Source organism: Symphalangus syndactylus, chromosome 20 (assembly GCF_028878055.3).
Source record: "Symphalangus syndactylus isolate Jambi chromosome 20, NHGRI_mSymSyn1-v2.1_pri, whole genome shotgun sequence".
NCBI lineage: Eukaryota > Metazoa > Chordata > Mammalia > Primates > Hylobatidae > Symphalangus > Symphalangus syndactylus.
Genome location: NC_072442.2, coordinates 65,634,363 through 65,648,499, shown reverse-complemented (window position 1 = coordinate 65,648,499; position 14,137 = coordinate 65,634,363). Strand labels below are relative to the sequence as shown.

Sequence of the window (14,137 nt, the reverse complement as noted above, 5' to 3'; positions counted from 1 at the left end):
GGCGGAGCTTGCAGTGAGACGAGATTGCGCCACTGCACTCCAGCCTGGGCGACAGAGCGAGACTCTGTCTCAAAAAAAAAAAAAAAAAAAAAATATTGTAAAGGCACTACAGCGTCCTCCTACACCTTCCATCCTGCTGCCCCTAATAATGACGTTTTGTAGTAGCATGGTACATAAGAAATTCAGGCTGGGTGTGGTGGCTCACACCTGTAATCCCAGCAATTTGAGAGGTCGAGGCGGGAGGTTCAGGTTCACTTGAGTCTAGAAGTCAGACCAGCCTGGGAAACATGGGTGGACCCTGTCTCTAGAGAAAAGTCCAAGAAATTAGCCAGGCACGGTGGCGTGTGCCTATAGTCCCACCTAGTCAGGAGGCTGAGGCAGGAGGATTTCTGGAGCCCATGAGTTCCAGGAAGCAGTGAGCCATGATTGCACCACTGCACTCCAGCCTGGGTGACAGAGTGAGACTTTATCTCTTAAAAAAAAATTAAGAAGGCTGGGCGTGGTGGCTCACGCTTGTAATCCCAGCACTTTGGGAGGCCGAGGCGGGCGGATCACAAGGTCAGGAGATTGAGACCACGGTGAAACCCCGTCTCTACTAAAAAATACAAACCATTAGCCGGGCGTGGTGGCGGGCGCCTGCAGTCCCAGCTACTCGGAGAGGCTGAGGCAGGAGAATGGCGTGAACCCGGGAGGCGGAGCTTGCAGTGAGCCGAGATTGCGCCACTGCACTCCAGCCTGGGCGACAGAGCGAGATTCCGTCTCAAAAAAAAAAAGAAAAAAAAACAAAACACTTTATGAACAGGGCCACAGGTTTGCATGAGGCTTGTCAGTGGACCTCCAGGATGAAGACCAAAGTAACTGTACAATTTCTAGTGGAATAATTGACACTTAAGATCTTATTTATTTATCAAAAGACTGCTGTGAGGTATGAATTCTTAACCCCAATTTGCAGAAACTGAGACTATGCCTGACACCACAGAGCTAGGAAAAAGTGGGCATAAGATCCTCACCAAGTCTGACTTCCAAAGGAAGGTTTGAAAAGAAACCTCCTTGCTACCTGCCAAATCTCTGTAGAGCCAGCAGCCATGTTCACACATCAAACAGGACAATGACAATAGCACCAGGAATAGCTACTCCTGGTCAGATGCCCTCATGAGCTCAACTCCTCAGGATGGGGACACTGGGCCCTGCCTAGGGGAAAGGAAGGGGGTTTGTAGGGGAAGCCCAGCCAGCCAAGCAACCAGAGATGGGAAAAACCTATTGGGAAGAACTTGCTTGCTCTAGCTGGGCTTTGCAAAACAGACGGAAATGGTCTGGAATGGCTGAATGTTTCATGTAGAAATTTTATTTTATGATGAATACACTTGTGCCATTTCTTAGAATCATTTGCTTGTTTAATTCTAGTCTATCAAGTGATAATTTTGTTGATATTTAGAGGCTCCTCCTCTTGTTAATTTCTGTGGGATTTTTGGTTATATTTAATAAGGAAAATAATATTAAATGCCTAAGAAAAAAAAGAAACAAAGCCAATTATTCCTGAGAATGTTTAAATGTATTGAAGTACACTTGTTAATTGTTAGTATAGAACCTACATTTCATAATAGAAAACCTTGGACTTGCCAGTGGTAGCTGCTGGAATGAGGTGTTTGTCCAGTACATCCAGAACGTCGCCGCAGATTAACTTTAGCTCAGTCTCAACCTGAAAAAATAAAAGTAAATTTAAAAAAATCAGATCCTTGAAGTCTAGAAATTCTGTAAATTATTACACATTCTGTACCTCTGTTTTTGTGGAAGAGAGCTTAGTGTTACAGAGAATTCCTTTCCCTCTCCAAACTCCCTTCTTCCCTTTTGACACGAAAGCAGAGAAAAGCTGCCTGTCAGTTATCAAAAGTATCTTTTCCTTTCTCCACGCAATGAAGTGCTACACACACACACCACCCCCCACCCCAACACCCCCTCACAGTCCAACTGCAGAATCACCAATGACTGAAACTGAACATTGATGCTACTTGGTAAATGCTGGTCAATTACATGACTCTTTCACAAGGTAGCAACTATTGTGTCCATTTACTTGGGAAAACAGAAGCTAAGACATTTGCTCAAAGATCATCCCCTTAAAAGAACTGAATAAGCAGAGCTAGGATTTGAAGCCAGGCAGGGTGCAAGGGACAGAACAAAATTCAAACCCAGGCAGTTTCCCTTCAGTACTTAGATTCCTAACAACATTCAACAGGCAACCCTGGAGGGAAGGAGGAAGGGAGGGGAGGGAGGGAGGGAGGGGAGGGAGGGAGGGAGGGAGGGAGGAAGGGGAGGGAGGAAGGGAGGGAAGGAGGGAGGGAGGGAGGGGAGGGAAGGAGGGAGGGAGGGGAAGGCAACCAAACTTAGGAATGTGGGTGCAAATAAATTCACTGGTTTGGTGGTCAGAAGTTGAAGGTGTTTCCAACCTACGGCTTCCATTTTCACTGTAAAATGGGATAAAACCAACTACAGCTATTGATACAGAAGTGGTGGGGGTCACAGGTTTAAGAAGTATGATGGTTTTGAAATAACAAAATATGATAGTTTTAAAAAATAAAACAAAACCAATGAAAGAGAACAGCTGGACAGTAACAAGGGTTGCTATAAACATTAAATCAGACATGTATGTAAAGTGCACGGAACTTTATAAATGTTCACATCCTTCTCCCCTCCTACCACCATCTTAAGTGGAAGAAATTCTTATATTTGTATCATCTGTAATTGCCCATCCTTCATGTTCAATTGTTGTTGAATTGGTTCTAAATCTTCACACATAGTAGGTGAGATACATTTTTTGAGCTGGACTGAATCCTTTCTGCAGAACTTTGCTGTTACTGTCAGAGGGGGTGCTGGTGCAGTGAGAAAAATGGTCGTTCTTGATACTAGACTAACTAAGCTTCAGAGAACCTGGATCCTCCAGCCAGGAAAAAGGATTGTGAACTTCCCATGTCATTCCGTCTGTCTCCAAGTCTCAATCTCCCTACCTGTTAAACCGGGATACCACACTCACCAAACCTACAAAACAATAACCAACATGACTGAAAGAGCTTTGTAAACAGTGTAGCATACAATCTCAAAGGCTGAACACATTGATGGAATCCTTTGGGGAGGTAATTTTTCACAGTATCAAGAACCATAAAAATGTTGAAACCTATTGACCTAGGCATCTCCTTCCCAGAAATATATCCTATGACAAGGGTTTCCACCCTTTTTCTACCCATCCACCCAAAACATCCCCACGGATGGCACATTCCTGGGTTTTGGACTAACGCCTATTAAGCTAGGATGGGAATCACGTACAATCCCTGTTTTGTTGCCACTCAACAAGATACATCCCAGTGAAGGAAGTTATTCTGGGAATCATCTGAATTAAGTGAATAATTCACCAAATGCAGTATTTCACTTATTAACAAATCGGTTGCAAGTTACACAACCCATCAAGACAAGCATTCAAGACTTGGCTGTTCAAGTTGAGAACAGCCATCCTTATGAAATAACTCAAAGGAATGAAGAACTGCATATACCTATGAATTAGGCTTATCAGTAATAATGATAGTAACAACATCAGCTCTTTCCTATCCATTCTCTCATTGCCTCCTCGTGAAAATCCTGTGTGGTGGACAGGAGGTATTTATACCTTCTGTTCTCCAGGTGGAACCATGGGTTTCTATTCACTCAAAATAATTTGACAGCCAACAGCCATGATGGATAGAGCCCTCTTATTTTTTTATTTCTTCCAAGAAAAGGGGGGTGGGATATGGGTACAGAACATGCAGGTTTGTTACATAGGTATACGTGTGCCATGGTGTTTTGCTGCACCTATTGATCCATCCTCTAAGTTCCCGCCCCTCACCCCCTACCCCCCAACAGGCCCTGGTGTGTGTTGTTCCCCTCTCTGTGTCCATATGTTCTCAATGTTCAACTCCACTTATGAGTGACAACATGTGGTGTTTGGTTTTCTGTTCCTGTGTTAGTTTGCTGAGGATGATGGCTTCTAGCTTCATCCATGTTCCTGCAAAGGGCATGATCTCATTCCTTTCTATGGCTGTATAGATTCCATGGTGTAGATATACCATATTTTCTTTATCCAGTCTTTCATTGATGGGCATTTGGGTTGGTTCCATGTCTTTGCTATTGTAAACAGTGCTGCAATAAACATGTGTGCATGTGTCTTTATAGGAGAATGATTTACATTCCTTTGGGTGTATACTCAGTAATGGGATCCCTGGGTCAAATGGTATTTCTGCTTCTGGATCTTTGAGGAATCGCCATACTGTCTTCCGCAATGGTTGAACTAGTTTGCATTCCCACCAACAGTGTAAAAGTGTTCCTATTTCTCCACAGCCTCTACAGCATCTGTTGTTTCCTGACTTTTTATTTTTTTTATTTTTTTTTTGAGACGGAGTCTCACTCTGTCACCCAAGCTGGAGTGCAGTGGCGCTATCTCGGCTCACTGCAAGCTCCGCCACCCGGGTTCACGCCATTCTTCTGCCTCAGCCTCTCTGAGTAGCTGGGACTACAGGCGCCTGCCACACGCCTGGCTAATTTTTTTGTATTTTTAGTAGAGACGGGGTTTCATCGTGTTAGCCAGGATGGTCTCGATCTCCTGACCTCGTGATCCACCCTCCTCGGCTTCCCAAAGTGCTGAGAATACAGGCGTGAGCCACCGCGCCCAGCCACCCCCGAGAACTTCTTATACAACCATAGTGCGACAATCAAACCAGGAAATTGACATTGGTACAATACTCTTTTTTTCTTTTTTGAGACAGTCTTGCTCTGTCGCCCAGGTTGGAGTGCAGTGGCTCTCTCAGCTCACTGCAACCTCTGCCTCCTGGGTTCAAGGGATTCTCCTGCCTTAGCCTCTCAAGTAGCTTGAAGCACAGTTGCGTGCCACCATGCCCGGCTAATTTTTTGTATTTTTATTAGAGATAGGGTTTCACCGTGTTAGCCAGGGTGGTCTCGATCTCCTGACCTCGTGATCCGCCCACCTAGGCTTCCTAAAGTGCTGAGATTACAGGCGTGAGCCACCGCGCCCGGCCACAATACTCTTAATGAAACTACAGCCCATATTAGGATTTCACCAGGGCTTAGGGCAATGTCTGGCACATAGTGAACCTTACACAGGTGATAAGGACATCACTACCATGATGATGATGATGAGGAAGATGATAATGATGATGTTGGACTTTCTAGCACAGCCAGATTGATCTGGTGCCTATTTTCAGAGCATGGCATGTTAGTTTCTATTTCTAAACCTTTTTTGGCCTTAGCTCCAAGGAACTGAAAGCCAACATGGTTGCCTGGACAGTGGGAAGCCATGAGTAGCTTTGGAAGCCTGGGGGGCCGGGTGCTAGTCTTTGCTTTCTGAAGATAACACCCTGTCAAGGACTGTTCACAGTGGGGACAGCCTGACAGCGCTTAAAAGTCACCAGAAGTGAATGAGAATCAGAAACATTGATGCGTCTGAGCATGTGCACAAAGCAAACACGGTTCTCAGGACTCGCATTCCTTCACCCACTGAATTCCCACAACATCCCTAAGAGGGAAATAGTTCACCGATGAGGAGACCGAGGCACAGAGCAGTTATGGCACGTCCCCGAGGTCACACAGTCAGAGCAGTTATGGCATGTCCCTGAGGTCACACAGAGCAGTTATGGCACGTCCCCGAGGTCACACAGTCAGAGCAGTTATGGCACGTCCCCGAGGTCACAGAGAGCAGTTATGGCACGTCCCCGAGGTCACACAGTCAGAGACGGAACCAGGACTTGACCCCAGGCAGGCTGGCTCCAGGGCATCTGCAATGCTCCACCACCATGATGGAGGTCTGGGGCTCGTTCTCAGCTGTTCAACTCAGACCCAGACTCCACAGCAGGGCCTGGGGGCCAATCAGAATAGGCCCTCTCACCCTCAGGGCTAGGCATAAGACCTGAACCTGAAGCACCTCCCGCTCAAACAAGCAGCTCAGGAACCCCGAAATGCAGTGTGAGTAAGACCCAGGCCATACCCACGTCTGGCTGTCCCAGGGATGTCTGTGGTTTCCAAGAAGAAGCTAAGAATAAGAATAGGGGCTGCTTGTTAGGCAGCCCAGCAAGAGAGCACCTGTCAGCCGGAGCCTCCCGTGAACCTTTCAGCAACGTTGTCAGCGGCATTGCCTCTTCCTCTGACCGGTCCCAGTCCAACCAAACCCAGCCAACAGGAAGCAGCCTGGATTGTGCTATCATTCAGTCAGTCGACAAACGCTGAGTCTATACTGCACACTCTGCACCTGATTCCCTACTGGAAACCAAGCTTCTTCCAGGGAACGGGGTGGGACAGGAACCGAGGGGTCATGTGCCCTGGGCTGGGCCGGAGAAGAGGGTCAGGACAGCCCTCCACTGCCAGGCCCGGAGTGTACCCTGCACCTGAGCCCGTGGTGATGCACCTGTCACCGCAAAACATTCTACAGTGATCAGGGGAACTTCTACCATGATTTAGGCAAACGAGTGTTGGCTGTGTGATGGAGATGGTGATTGTGGTTTACACAAGATTCACAAACTCATCAATGTGCACTAAAGGACAATCCTAAAAAAATCGATTCTGCCCACAGATACCTGGTATGATCTGAGTCTTTCTCAACTCTAAAGCCAGAACAGATACTGCCCACCCTCTGGGGGAAGGATCCCTTCTCTCCCCAGTGCAGGTGGGACAACCTGGGGTGTGGCTCCCCTGCTCCCCTCTCTGCCCAAAGCATCCATCCATCCATCCATCCATCCAAGTTCTTGGGAGCACCTCCCGCTTGCCACTGGGGACTTTCTGGAAGCTGGGAGACGCTGGCCCGGGACCCAGCCAGATTATTCTCAATAGCCCCTTCTCTCAAAGGGAGGCAGTAGGCTGCGGGCTTCCCAACCCAGGGGTGAAGAACAAAGAGATAGGACAGCAGCACAAGGACCCAGCGTGCCTGCTTCCCGGCCCTGCGCTCGGCCGCTCCACAGAGAGGGCGACGCGCTGAAAACCTCCGGCCACACACCAGCAACCTCAGCAGCAGCTGCAGCCTCCTCCCCCGAGGACGGCTGGTGCAGGAGCAAGAAGAACAAACCCCGGTAACAACAGCCTCCGCTCTCACCTCCCAGGTGCTTCCCAGGAGCCAGGCTGAGGGCACCACAAGTTCGCTTCAGCCTCACGACCACCTTTGAGGCAGCCACTGTTACTACCCCCCGTTTTCAGATGAGGTAACTGGGGCACAGAGAGGCGAGTGGACCTGCCCACAGTCGCACAGCTGGAAAGTGGCATGGCCCAGCTTTTGGCCACTCACTATGCCAGCCTAAAAGCTAACGTCCGCATTGGCCATCAAACAAAGAAAGGGACTCACCAGCTAGACGCAGGCACACCCCAGGCCTACGGGTGCTCGTGAGCTCGAAGGCGGTTGCTACTCGAAGGGAGAGCTGGGCTTGTGTGGGAGAAGAGTGGTCTCCCCGCCTCCGTGGGGTCCCGGGCCCGGCCTGGCAGCAGCTGCCCTGCACTGGCAGGAGTGGGCTGTGGGTGCCCTTCGGCACTCAAGGAAAAAACGCTTCCAGCGATGCAAGCAGCTGCCTTTGCTGCGGCTCTGATTCCCAGAGGATTCCAAAGCTTTTCCTATCATTTTTGCCCTTTTTCAGAAACCACTTAGCCGCTGCCCCTCCTCCAGCCATGCCAGGGCTGCAGAGCACTTACCAGAGCCAGCCAGAGCTGCAACCTCAGCTCTCAGGGAAGGAGGGTGCTGCTCGGCCTCCCAAACCTGTGGCTCCTGCGCCCAGAGGTCTGGGAAACGGCTCCACAAATGCACATTCACAGCCAGCGACGTCAAAACTAGCGTCCTGTAACTGTTCCGTTTTCAAAATAAAGAAGGAATGGAGGGTCGTGCCGCTCGCCACGCAGTCCTGGCCTGGCATTAGGGACTTGTTTTGAGAGTCGGAGCAACCTTGAACTAGTCCCCAACTCTCCTAGGCCTCTCGTTCCTGGGTCCCCAAACCTGGAGTAGGCGTTGGCGTCGAGGGGGGCTTCTGGGTCAGCCAGGTCCCAGCCTTTCTTCTCAACTGGGGGTTCCTCAGGGAACCACAAAACGCAGATAACTATGAGTGTCTATTTCCTTTTTTTTTCTGAGATGGAGTCTCACTCTGTCGCCCAGGCTGGAGTGCAATGGCGCGATCTCAGCTCACTGCAACCTCCGCCTCCCAGGTTTAAGCGATTCTCCTGCCTCAGCCTCCCGAACAGCTGCAATTGCAGGCACCTGCCATTGCGCCCAGCTAATTGCTGTATTTTTAGTAGAGTCGGGGTTTCGCCATGTTGGCCAGGCCGGTCTTGAACTCCTGACCTCGTCATCCACCTGCCTCGGCCTCCCAAAGCACTGGGATTCCAGGTGTGAGCCACCGCGCCCGGCCACCAGTGCCTATTTTCTCACTTCCCTTCGTACCACCCTAAATGCACAGGAGAGAAGACCCACAAGAGAGAAACGCACAGGAGAGAGTCGCATACAGCAGATAACTAGAACGATAGGTTTCATTCTCTCCCAGACCCTGGCTGAGAAGAACAGCGAGGTCTAGGTATGCATCCAGGCTGCGGCCCAAATGCCCTGCAGAAACCATCACAGCAGCTGCCCGCGGGACGCCAACAAGCTGTGGGGCCGGCCCAGCCTGGAATGAGCAGCCACTGCCAGAGGGGCCCTCGTAGCCCTGCCTGGGGTCGCTTGAAAGCTCTGACCCCTGAGTCAAGGCACTGAAGTGTGGCCACCCCATCAGTTCTGCACAACAGTTGACAAAGAGCTTTCCCAAACCTGCTCTCGCAGGCCGGGAAGCAACCCTGGGCAGTGGGAGGGCAGAGACTGTCACCCATTTTACAGGTGAGAAATGTGTGATGCTGGGCAATTAGACAACCGATAATTAGATAATTGCCCAGTCCGCAGTGTTGGTCTAGGCATAAAAGCCAGGCCCGTCCCACCATGCCACACCCCACCATACCCCTCACTTAGTCACTTTTTTTTTTTTTTTTTGAGATGGAGTCTCGCTCTGTCTCCCAGGCTGGAGTGCAATGGCATGATCTCGGCTCACTGCAACCTCTGCCTCCCAGGTTCAAGCGATTCTCCTGCCTCAGACTCCCAAGTAGCTGGGATTACAGGCACGTGCCACCATGCCTGGCTAATTTTTGTGTTTTTAGTAGAGGCCGGGTTTCACCATGTTGGTCAGGCCTGTTCTCAAACTACTGACCTCAAGTGATCCACCTGCCTCGGCCTCCCAAAGTGCTGGGATTATAGGCATGAGCCACCGTGCCTGGCCCCTTAGACATGCTTATGCTATGTGTGTCATGTTAGCTTCAATTAATATGAACGTTAGAATTCATTCTTGTTTATAAATTGTGGCAAAAGGCCGGGCGTGGTGGCTCCTGCCTGTAACCCCAGCACTTTGGGAGGCCGAGGCAGGCGGATCACCTGAGGTCAGGAGTTTGAGACCAGGCCTGACCAACATGGTGAAATCCCATCTCTACTAAAAATACCAAATTAGCCGGGCGTGGTTGTGGGCACCTGTAGTCCCAGCTATTTGGGAGGCTGAGGCAGGAGAATCGCTTGAACCCAGGAGGTGGAGGTTGCAGTGGGCCGAGATCATGCCATTGCACTCCAGCCTGGGCAACAAGAGCGAAACTCTGTCTCAAAATATATATTTACGTATTATAATAAATTGTGGCAAAATATATATAACAAAATTTACCATATTAACCATTGTCAATGGCACAGTTCAGTGGCACTGAGTACATTCACATTGTTGTACAACCACCAGCATCATCCATGCACAGAACTTTTTCATCCCAAACTGAAACCCTGCACCCATTAAACACTAACTCCCCTTCCCGACCCCAACCCCCTGACGACCACCATTCAACTTTCTGTCTTTATGAATTTTTTTTTTTTTATTTTTGAGACAGAGTCTCATTCTGTTGCCCAGGCTGGAGTGCAATGGTATGATCTCGGCTCACTGCAGCCTCTGCCTCCAGGTTCAAGCAATTCTCCTGCTTCAGCCTCCCGAGTAGCTGGGATTACAGGCACGAGCCACCACACCCAGCTGATTTTTGTATTTTTAGTAGACACGCGGTTTCACCATCTTGGCCAGGCTGATCTTGAACTCCTGACCTCGTGATCTACTCATCTCGGCCTCCCAAAGTGCTGGGATTACAGGCGTGAGCCACCACGCCCCACATTATGTTAACCATTTTTAACTGTACTGTTCACTGGCATTGAACACATTCACATTATTGTGCAACCATCAGCATCATCCATGCACAGAACTTTTTCATCACCCCAAACTGAAACCCTGCACCCATTAAACGCTAACTCCCCTTCCCGACCCAACCCCCTAATGACCACCATTCAACTTCCTGTCTTTATGAATTTAACTATTCTGGGAGTCCTCTGGGCAGGAATCAGACAGTATTTGTCTTTTTGTGACTGGCTTCTTTCACTTAGCATAATTTCCTCAAGCTTCATCCGTGTTGTAGCCTGTGACAGAATTTCCTTCCCTTTTTTTTTCTTTTTTTTTTTTTTTTTGAGACGGAGTCTTTCTCTGTCCCCCAGGCTGGAGTGCAGTGGCACGATCTCGGCTCACTGCAAGCTCCGCCTCCCGGGTTCACATCATTCTCCTGCCTCAGCCTCCTGAGTAACTGGGACTACAGGCGCCTGCCAACACGCCCGGCTAATTTTTTGTATTTTTAGTAGAGACGGGGTTTCACCGTGTTAGCCAGGATGATCTCGATCTCCTGACCTCATGATCCGCCCGCCTCGGCCTCCCAAAGTGCTGGGATTACAGGCTTGAGCGACCGTGCCCGGCCTTTTTTTTTTTTTTTTTTTTTTTTTTTTTGAGATGAAGTCTCACCCTGTCCCCCAGGCTACAGTGCAATGGCGTGATCTCAGCTCACTGCAACCTCTGCCTCCCCAGTTCAATCAATTCTTCTGCCTCAGCCTCCCGAGTAGTTGGGATTACAGGTGCATGCCACCACGCCCAACTAATTTTTGTATTTTTAGTAGAAACGGGGTTTCACCATGTTGGCCAGGTGGGTCTCGATCTCCTGACCTTGTGATTCACCTGCCTCAGCCTCCCAAAGTGTTGGGATTACAGGCATGAGCCACCACGCCCAGCCCTCCTTCCCTTTTAAGGCTGAATAATATTCCACTGGGGCGCGGGGTGGATGGGCCACATTTTGCTCATCCATTCACCGGCTGATGAACACTTGGCTTGCTTCCACCTTCGGCCATAGCGACTAGTGCTGCTATGAACATGGGCGTGCAAACATCTGGTCCTGTCCCTGCTTCCCATTCTTTTGGGCACATATAGACCCAGAAGTGGGATCTGTCGTATGTAAAAGACTCAGCGGTGGCGACCTCTCAACTCTCTAGTACTCTGGAATCATCTCCTTCTAACGATGTGGGATAGAGCGACGGCCGGGAAAGGGGAGGGTCGCACTTCTTCTCCAGAACCACTGCCTTAGCCTCCGAAGTGATTTCTGCCTCCAGGAAAGACAGCACGGAGCCGGGCACGGTGGCTCAAGCCTGTAATCCTAGCACTTTGGGAGGCAGAAGTGGGCGGACTGTCTGAGGTCAGGAGTTCAAGACCAGCCTGGCCAACATAGTGGAACCCTGTCTCTACTAAAAATACAAAAAAATTAACTGGGCGTGGTGGTGCACGCCTGTAGTCCCAGCTACTCTGGAGGCCGAGGCACGAGAATCACTTGAACCCCGGAGGCAGAGGTTGCAGTGAGCTGAGATCGCACCATTGTACTCCAGCCTGGGCTACAGAGCGAGACTCCGTCTCAAAACAAAAAACAAACAAACAAACAAAAAACACAGCACCATCTCCAGTGAACCCAGCACACATCACTAAATGTGTCCTGTCCTCTTTGTTAACAGAACCCTTGGTGCTAACAGTATCACCGCAGTCTACAGGGCACCGTGCTGCTCGGAGGCCTGCAGGGGAAGTCCCGGCCCTCCTCCTGCCCTGGCCACTCCTGCCGGGACTCCTTGACTGCTCTCCTCTTCTTGCCATTCCCCACACATGGGGGTCTAAGGACCCCATCTGCAGCCTTATCTTCTCCGGCCCTACCACTGTCCTTGGAGACCTTCGCCCGGCCCGGCCCAAGAACCTGTCTGATGTGTTCAAGTCAGCGACTGCTTCATCCAGAGTCCACCCAGCCCTCTCCCCTGAGCTCCATCCCTGCTTCCCTGAATCTGCAGGTGAAGCCCACAAGCCCCCGCCCCCCGTCATAACCCAGGATAGGCTCCTGTTCCCTCCACATTCGCTCCCCTCCCCCTCCCTGCAGCAGTCCCTGCCTGGAAAGGCACCAACTTCCTTCTGGCCACCAAACCCGATGCTCTTTGTGACCTCCAACCTCTCCTCCTCGGCCCTCCCTGGGCTGTTTCTGTGGCTTCTGTCTATCCCTCCTCTACCTGGGAGCCCCTTCTTCTCACCTCAACGACCAGAAGTGCCTCCTTTCCCTGGTCCAACCTCCCACAACCCCTCACCTCCAGATCAACAGTCCTGGAAGCTCATCCTGATCAGGCCCCCTTGCCTCTCAGGGGTCCCCACTGCTGAGCAACGCCCCACCCCCGCACCCTGAGCCTGCAGACCCAGTCTCCTCTCCCACCGTGACCCACCTTCTGTCACTTGGGCACAGCCCTTCCCAGCCACACTAAATGTGCTGACTCCACCCATTCCCCCACCTCCTCCATCCCAGTACCCCATTTAATCCATCTTCAGGTGCGAGGTGAGCCCTAGGGAGGCTCAAATCCCACAGGCCCCAGCATAAACAGCTCATTTCTCACCTTTTATTTGTTTTTAAAGAGGTGGTATCTTGCATTGTCACCCAGGCTGGAGTGCAGTGACGCACAATCATAGCTCACTGCAGCCTCAACCTCCTGGACTCAAAGGATCCTCCTGCCTCAACCTCCCAAGTAGCTGGGGCTACAGGTGTGCACCACCACACCAGGATTTTTTATTTTTTATTTTATTTTATTTTTGTAGCAACAGAGTCTCACCATCTTGCCAGGCTGGTCTCAAACTCCTGAGTTCACGTGATCCCCCCACCTCAGTCTCCCAACATGCTGGGATTACAGACATGAGCTACCACACCCAGCTCCAGAAGTGCTCACTTCTAAACTCCTACAGGAACTTCAACCAGTGCGCTTCCTATGGCAACGGGCACAGTACTCATAGCCACAATGATGACAACAGTAATGGCTGTGAATATGTGTTGAGTGCGTATAACGTCCTGGGCGTTGGCATGAGCACTTTATATGCACTATCTCATCAGACCTCACTAAGAGTTCATGAGGTGAGTACAATTTTGTCCCCGTTTTACTGACAAGGAAAGAAGCACAGACAGGCTACACACCTGCCGAAGGACAGTGACAGCTCTACTAGTCTCGTCTGGAGCTTTCTAAATCTTGTATGGACATTTAACGTCATGATTTTCTTGTGTCTTGCTTTGCAGATTTAAGCGGCTCCAGGGTGAGATAAATAAGGCTCTCGTGCCTGCCCGCCCCTCTCTGAACCTAGCCTGCACCTTGCTCAAAGCAGCACTCAGGAAACGTTTGTTGGCGTGGTTTTCGGCTTTATCTGAACAGCACCTTCACCGAATGATTCTACTGAAACTCTCGACATGGTGGCGGGGACAAGACCTCAGGGCTGGCCATCACTGCCATCAGTGTGGTTTTCTGGGTCATCATTTGAAACAGGATGTTCTTGCATTTATGTAATGATGTACCCATTAAAACTCCTTGTGAGTAGAAAAGTTTTAATGACTTCTGGGAGGGAGGGTGTTTTTCTAAGTTCGGGTTTGATGGGAGCCAGAGGCAGCTCAGGAAAGCGTCTGCGGACGCGCCAGCCAGAGGCTGCTGGGCCAAGTCTGGAATGACAGATGCTACACACCGCCACCATCGCTAATGGTGGCAGTTTTCTCTTAGTGTTACCACTAGGGGGCGCATTGACTTAAGCTGAGCTCTTGACACTGGCCATAGGAGACAAAATTCTTTTCTTCACTCACCTGGGTTCCTCTCAAGATTTGAGCCCCAGCCGGGCTTGGTGGCTCACTCCCGTGATCCCAGCACTTTGGGAGGCCGAGGCGG

At 50.3% G+C, this 14,137-nt stretch overlaps 2 long non-coding RNA genes across 3 annotated transcripts; one reads left to right on the top strand and one right to left on the bottom strand.

Moving 5' to 3' along the window:
- Window positions 1-1,323: 1,323 nt before the first annotated feature.
- LOC129469961 (uncharacterized) lies at window positions 1,324-1,993 on the bottom strand. Its single transcript, XR_008653131.2, has 2 exons — window positions 1,593-1,993; window positions 1,324-1,504 (listed from the first exon to the last, which is right to left on the bottom strand). It is a non-coding gene; the product is annotated as an uncharacterized lncRNA (long non-coding RNA).
- Window positions 1,994-6,058: 4,065 nt separating this feature from the next.
- On the top strand, window positions 6,059-13,895 carry LOC134735303 (uncharacterized). 2 transcript variants are annotated; one of them, XR_010118379.1, is made up of 4 exons: window positions 6,059-7,226; window positions 7,653-8,872; window positions 13,035-13,344; window positions 13,504-13,895. It is a non-coding gene; the product is annotated as an uncharacterized lncRNA (long non-coding RNA). The 2 variants fall into 2 exon arrangements; XR_010118378.1 differs by lacking the exon at window positions 13,035-13,344 and having other exon boundaries at window positions 13,504-13,884.
- Window positions 13,896-14,137: the final 242 nt, after the last annotated feature.